The 7,851-nt window shown below is 46.2% G+C and overlaps 1 protein-coding gene across 5 annotated transcripts in view; it reads right to left on the bottom strand.

The window, feature by feature from the left end:
- The window catches only part of KALRN (kalirin, RhoGEF kinase), a 626,732-nt gene that overhangs the window by 375,438 nt on the left and 243,443 nt on the right, over nt 1-7,851 (bottom strand). The window lies entirely within an intron of this gene.

The following is a 7,851-nucleotide window of genomic DNA, read 5'->3' as shown; positions in this document are numbered from 1 at the left end:
GCCTACCAGGCTCCTCCGTTCATGGGATTTTCCAGGCAAGAGTACTGGAGTGGGGTGCCATTGCCTTCTCCGAGCGACTAAACTACTACTAGTAAAATTCGCATTGGAGAAGGAAATGGCAACCCACTCCAGTATTCTCTCCTGGAGAACTCCATGGACAGAGGAGCCTGGCAAGGCTGCAGTCCATGGAGTCACAGAGAGTCGGACACAACTGAGTGACTAACACACACACACACACACACACACATATACACACACACCTTTCTTTATGGTTCAACTCTCACACCTGTACATGACTACTGGAAAAACCATAGCATTGACTATATGGACCTTTGTCGGTAAAGTGATGTCTCTGTTTTTTAATAAGCTGTCCAGGTTTGTCATAGCTTTTCTTCCAAGGAGCAAGTGTCTTAATTTCATGGCTGCAGTTACTGCCCATCCACAGTGAGTTTGGAGCCCAAGAAAATAAAATCTGCCACTGTTTCCACTTGTTCCCCACATATTTGCCATGAAGTGATAGAAATAGATGTCATGATCTTAGTTTTTTTGAATGTTGTTTAGTCACTTGTTAACAATAAAAGAGGAACTGAGGACATTAAAGGTGTTTAAAATTACAGTGGCTCAAGAAAGCCCCGAGGCTCAGTAACTTCTGGGGAGGGACTTCTCACTGCTTCTCAGGACCCACCAGCTTCCCAAGGCTGCCAGAGGGAGGGACCCAAATCCTTCCTTGGAAGGTGCTCATCACAGAATGACCACTGTTCAGTCAGAACAGAGTCTGCAATCAGAAAATCAAAGTAAGCACCAAGGGAGAAGACCATGACAGGGAAGGGAACAGAAGGTGGAAAGCAGGGCAGAGAGGAAGGCGGGTGAGGTGTAGAGTGTGAAGGGTACTAAGGGTCAATGAAATTCCAGGCAGGAGGGTCTGAGCACATCAGAGGCAGGCCTCCAAGGCCCACTTCCCAGCCCTGCTAATTCTAGCTGGAGAGTACATGGAGAAGACTGGAACATACACTTTGGTGCCAGCCTCCTCCCACAGGGAGAGGGATAGAGTGCCCCCTCCAAGATCAGTGACACAGAAGAGTCAGATGAGAAAGCTTCCTCATCCCCACTCCAATCAGAAAGCAACCCTGACTGGCAGAGCCCTCTGTTTCTCCCCTCTCTACTTCCCCCAGTTCAGCCAAGCCCAAACCTGCTCACTTTCTGGACACCCGCCCTGCCCAAAGAATCATCAGTTGTCTACTTGAACAGATTTGAATGACTGGATTATCACCATCAAAATTTAATGGAGAGTTTTTATACTGCTAAATACTACCATGGGCAAATGGAAATTATTCAAGATACTCCAAACCACCAACAAAGAAAACCACCAACAATGTTGAGGTAATGTAATTATGGTTGTGAAAAACAAGTGAGAATGGGTAGGGCTTGTTTTAGGGGCATTTTTTTTTTTTTTTTTTTAGGGGCATTGTGTTAGATATAAATAACCATAGCGGGCCATTTTCTAATGATGGAGCGGGTGAAGAGCGTCTGAGTGCGAGTGTGATTGCCTGTGTGGGTCTTACTGCACAGGCAGTTTGGGAATGAATCTCATCTGTCTGCAGTTATGCAATCTTGGGCAAGTCTCAGCCTTTGGGACTAAGTAATCTATCTGGGCCCTTTGAGCAATGACATTCCAGCACTAACTTATAAACCCCTCGAGGGCAGGGGCTGTGTCTCTCTGCATCCCCATCATCCAGCATAGTGCCCAGGGCATAGCAGAGAGGCTAAGAGCATGGACTTAGAAATTCAGTGGAAGTGGGTATAAATCCTTCCTCTGCCTCTAGCTATGTGACCTTGTACAAGTTTACTTAACCTTTCTAAGCCTCAATTTCCTTATCAGTAAGATGAAGACCAAACTATCACCTGCTTTATAGTGTTGGAAGATTAAATAAGATAAGTGATTAGATATTCAATTGCTCATAAAGATGAATCATGAGCTATGAATAATAAAACGTTTATAGACACATTTAATCTCAGGAAAAAAAAAAATCTCAGGGCTGGAATCCAATCATACCTCTGATGTTTGAATCTCCTCCCTGACATACCCACCAGCTACCACCAGTTGGCATTTCAGATTTTTGAGAATGATTCCTACTGTGTGTGTTCCCCCATCTCCCTGGGACTATGTATGCCCTGGGTGAGATTTTCCTTCTCAGATGCTTTAATCCTTCCTTTTTATAAGAAGAGTTCATTTCTAGACCCATCATCATTCCAGTCATTTTTTTCCTAAGCATGCAATTTGTAACCTAAAGTGCTCACCTTTTATTATGCAAAGCTGTTAATTGGATTATACAATGCCCAAACTGGTTTAGTATGATTAAGGGGCTTTAGTCATTATAGCTAGTAAAAGATCCACTATCTGGAGTTTAAAAAAATTACCCTCAAATCCTTTTTACACATTGTTTGGCAGGCAAGAGCTGACACAGTAAAAGCTATAGCTTTCCATATGAGGCTTCAGTAAAAACTGAGAGAAACAGGTGAGATTCATTTGTAGTACAGAACTATGGATTTTAATATTAATGCATTCATTCAGAATGGAAAGTCACTGAGCCAGAAAATACTGTCATCATTGCCCCTCCCTAGCTCACTTTTGGGCCACTTAAAAGCAAAACACATTGTTCTTAAGGGAGGGCACTGGAACCTCAAACAGGTCATGTCCTAACCCTTCCAGCCTGACCTCCTGCTATCACTGCCAAGAGCAGGCACTCAGTTAGATTTCCTCTTCCCTGTCCCCTGGCTGTAACTTAGCTCTCCACTTCCTGGCTATCCCCAGGAATACCATCCCCAGATCCTCTGCCTGAGCTCCAAGGACCAGTGCAAATGCCATTCCAACCATGGGAAATTTTCCTGCTGTGACTCCACCAGCCCATTGTTGTCTTGCTTCTCTGGCCCTAAACCCAGACAGACACCTGCCACTGACACATCCTCAGGTACATATGTCTTCTCTCAGGCCAGGGACCCCCAACTCCTAGCACAGGGCCTTGCACACAAGTGTTTCAAAACACTTTACCAATTTATTCTTGCACCACAGGCAAGGGGAAGAAGAAAAGGAGGTAGAATAAGACAGCTTACAGAGATACTCATGACAGTTTCTCTGCCTGTGAAAAAATGGGATGGAATTTGCATCTGTCAGAAAGATCAAGACTAGCTACTCCTTGTTCTTCTCAACAAAATTAGGTCTATCTGGGCTCAGAAGGAGCCCATGATGGAAAGATAAGTTGGCTGATATTGTTGTGAAATGCTCTTTTGGCTATTGCTTAGTAGGGAATGGCAGCCCACTCCAGCATTCTTGCCTGGGAAATCCCATGGACAGAGGATGGGGTTGCAGAGTCAGACACAACTGAGGACCAATACTTTCGTTTTCACTTTTAGTACTGTTCCACTCTACGCTGGAAAAACAACAGCACTGAAAATTATTCCACTAGCAATACTATGGCAGGTGTGCCCTGTCCATGCATTTCTGCATCTTAATGAACCCAAGCTCCAGTTTCATCCTCAGAGACTTATTTTCACTGCCTCCAAGCCCAGAGGGGAAGAGAATGGTAAAAGGACACCTGTTGGGACCCAGAGAAGAGCTAGCACAGAGGTAATGTGTCAGGCCGATTCTGGCTACATAATGTCTAAATCTTGTTTTCACTGGTGTCTATCTCGATTTCAACCTCTCTGCTTTACTCCATGCTTTGGACAAGGTAATCCTGCTTGGGAAAAGACCACCCCCAGAAATGGCAATGTGATAAGGAGTCAGGCACAGGGAGAGGTTGGCTGGCTCTCCCTCCTCTCTCCACAAGCAGGAGTCCCTGTCTCTTTCTCTTCTGTCTCTGCCCCACCTTCCTCTTTCTCTTTCTTCTCCCAGCCCATGTATGTCTGTTTCTCTGATCTCTGTTTTTAAATCTATCCTTTTCTTTCCCATCCCCCACAGTCCCTGTCTCTCCTTTCTCTCCCTGTTCCAGGGTGTGTGTACGTGCGTGTCTGTCTTTCTTCTCTCTTTGTTAGGTTGTATGTATCCCTCCTGTCTCTCTTCTGTTCTCCTTCTCTGTCTGCCAGGCTCCTTTCTCGTGTGACTTTTCTGTAGGATACCTGGACTGGGAGCCAGAAGACTTAGTTTCTGGTCCTGGAACTACCATTAACTAGCTGTGTGGTTATGACCAAGTTGCTTTACATCTCTGGGACTCAATTTCCTTGACCTATAGTAGGTGAGACTGGGTGCTCTTCCAGTCCCTAGCAGTTCTGAAATTTTTATCATTGAATGAAATGAAACTCAACAGATCCATGAAGCAGTTGCTATTGTAGAAACAAAGGAATCAGGCTGGGGGTTCCCAACAGCACAAGCATCAGGGCACACCCGAGTACTACCCAAAGAAGATGTGACTAAACCCAGGCCATACTGCTGGAGGATCTACTACATGCTAGGCAGGCACTGTGCTTACACCTCATTCAGTCCAAAAAGACAGGTATGTGATGTTTCCTATTTTAGGGGTGAGGAACTTGAAGCACCAGGAGTGAAGTCACTTGCCCAAGGTCCCATGGCCAAGACTTGTCAGGGCAGGGTTTAAACTCAGGCTCTCTGGCTCCAGAGCACATGCTTTTTATCCACAATGCTATATTGCCCCAGCCACTGATTCTCATTCACAAGCTTCCCACTTAGGCTGTAGAGTAAACATCTCTCAACCCCAAATGTGCTCAGGAGTCTTGGATCCAGACTATATGGTTAATCAATTCTCTCCTCTTTCAGGATAACAACTCTGACTTCTTGCGCCTCGGCCTGTCCCATTAATACTTGATTGCTGTGCACCTGCCTGGCATGCTCAGGTAGCATGGAACTTTCTACTTTCAAGTGTGTATCTTTTGTTGCCTTTCTATGTAAGCAGGCATCTTGCCAGAACCTAGTGCAGTGTTGGGCTCCCCGCCCAGGCCCCGCCTTGCTGAATAGCTGATGGGCACCAAGATGCTTTGTAGCGCTAATGCTGTGTCCCTGAGTCCCCTGCCCGGGGCTGTAAGTAAGTATCTGGGACCCTGCCGCCTTCCACGATTCCTGCACGCAGACCCCAGCTACTCCCTGGCAACTACTGAAGGGGCTGGGAGGGAGGGTTAGCTGGTGCTCAAGTCATAGAGGCAGAAACTGGGGTTCTCCAGGGACTATTTCAGCTCAAGTCAGCAAATACAGAAAGAACTCCAGCTTTATGCCAGACAGCTAAGAGTTGTAAGGGGCACAGAGAAGCAGCAGTCGTGCCTCCTGCTCTCAAGGAGATACTGGAACAGAAGAGATAGAAAAATGCAAAATAAAAAAATGATAAATATATAAAATTTCAATAGCACTTTGACTTTTGTGTTAAATTATTTTTTATGTATGTGGATGCATGCATGCATGTCAAGTTGCTTCAGTCATGTCTGACACTCTGGGACCCTATGGAATGTAGCCCACCAGGTTCCTCTGTCCATGGTATTCTCCAGGCAAGAATACTGGAGTGGGTTGCCATGCCCCTTCCTCCAGGGGATCTTCCTGACCCAGGGATCAAACTCAAGTCTCTTATTTTTCCTGTAGCGGCAGGTGGGTTCTTTACCACTAGTGCCACCTGGGAAGTATGTGTGTATGTGTGTGTGTGTGTATATATATAATTAAATATAATTATATAATTGTGGGAGCACAGAGAAAGGAAACTACTTGTCCCAATCTCATTGTGAAAACTAGGGCAGGCTCCTGCATGGCTTGCAGTTGGGAGACCAAAATCCGAGTTTGTCACTGGAACCACCGAGTTGACCATGTCCAGTGACCTCTGAAGCACCAGCTCAGACACTGATCAGATGCTGATGGTTGCTGGGTGTCAGGAAGCATCTGAGACCCATCACAAATTAGTAGCCCTTGTTTATCACATTCGTCTTTGCATATCTGTCCCAGAGTCAGATATTTGGTGAGCGAGAGTGAGTGGGACAAATGGCTGAATGACATCATGTCTTCAGAAGTCACATTCACATGTCCAGAAAAGAATAATGGAATTAACCACCCTGGGGGATTCAGTCCTCATGGAAAATCCAAACCCTTTTACTTCTACCTCATAATCTTATTGCTTTTATTGAGTGCCGACAATGTGATTCACTGATAGAGGTGAACTGATAGGGTCTGTATTCCTGGAATGCTCTCGTTTCTAAGAGCATGATGTAAAACAGTCAGCGGTGTAGCTTTGTTATACTTTCCCCCAGCTGTAGTGTAGACGTCAGGGTGGCCATGGAAAAGTCTGATAACCGCTATTTCCAGAGAGTCTGTGTCTAGATGCCGCCCTCTTAACGGGGATGTCTTTCCCCACCCCCCTCACAGCCCTCTGCCCCTCTCCAGCATCGATCCTACACCATCCAACAGCCATGAAAACAGCAGGAAGGCAATGAGCACACCAAGGAAGCTGCATAATACATGGTACAGAAATCTCCAAAAGTCACTCAAAACAGTAACCTCTCCTCTGTGTGCCTCTGGAGGCTGGCACCTCTGTCTCATTCACAGACCAACTCTGCAGCCTCCTGTGCTCAGAGATGATACACTGATCTGAACAATTCCAGACAGCAGGAGCAGACAACTAAAGCATTTGCTTCTCCATTCCCAGCAAACCCCACAAGGGTTTCAGAGCCTGGGCCAGCACATCAGCAGTTCCCACCTCTCCTGAGACTAAAGTGTCACCTCTGAAGTCTCCTCACTGCCCTAGCTGGGGGGTGGGGGCTGCAAAGGAGTTAGGGCAGCCCAAGAATATGGGACACTTCTGGAGGGCTGTCTACTCCTGGGACTGACTGCATGGCGGTAACCCAACACACAGAGGGTGTCACAGCCCCTGATAGGATGCCCTGCTCTCCCTCCAAACCTATCTCCTTCTCAGGGTACCCAGTGTAAGGTCTCCCTAACGACAGCTGTAAGGGGAACCAACATTCCAAAGATACATCCAGTTAGCTTTCCATTTTCCATGTATGTTTCGATATACTTTTTGACTACACTTGGTCAATATCACAGGAGGTGTGGAAGCAGAGTGAAATGCTATTTTGTGTGTATAAATCCTGAAATTATGAGGTGGCCACAGAAAAAGTCTGAGAACATGAGTGCTCCCACCCCTGCCTCTTGCAGTGAACCAGCAGGGAAATGATACTAAAACTTAACTCTCATCTCTAGTTCCCAACCACCCCCTGCTCCAGCTATTAGTCCTCAGAGAAAAGCTCCCAGGGGTCCCCAAAGAGACAGACAAAGGAAGTATGAGGAGAAAAGAATGGGTCATTTCATCCAAAAGGGTATTTGTGGCAAGGCTATCCTTTTATAGTTAGAAAATAACCATTTCTTTACTCTTTGTGGTAAAGAATAAAAGCTATGACTATTATAATAATGCAAGAAACAGATTAAGCCAGAAGTAACCTCTAATTACAGAACATACAATTATCAACAGCCCATCTTTTAAATCTGGTTTCCGAATCAAGCTTGCCAAAGAATCCCCTAAAGGCTCTGTATGCCACCACCCCCCAGCTCCAGCAGGCCACCTGCATCCCTGGTTGAGAAGCGAGCTGGCTGGGGGTCCAGCCCTGACGGTGCTCAGATACCCACCACCCCAGACCCAGAGCTGTCCAGAAAGCTAATGCCTGGGGGACGGTCAAGCTTTCCCCAAAGAAAACAAAGTTATGATTGCAAAGAATTGCTCTTTCTCAGATTGAGCCTCCCTTCCCAACCCCAGGCCAGGTCTGTAAAGCTGCTTAAGTGAGAAGCATCAGTGAACAAGTCTGGATGGGTATAGGAGGGGGTGGGGGCTGCTGGGGGCTGGATTGCCCTCTTCCGTCCATAAATCAGGC

This window comes from Bison bison, unplaced genomic scaffold, assembly GCF_000754665.1.
Source record: "Bison bison bison isolate TAMUID 2011002044 unplaced genomic scaffold, Bison_UMD1.0 scf7180017864032, whole genome shotgun sequence".
Lineage (NCBI taxonomy): Eukaryota > Metazoa > Chordata > Mammalia > Artiodactyla > Bovidae > Bison > Bison bison.
This window is presented reverse-complemented; position numbering and strand designations above follow the sequence as displayed.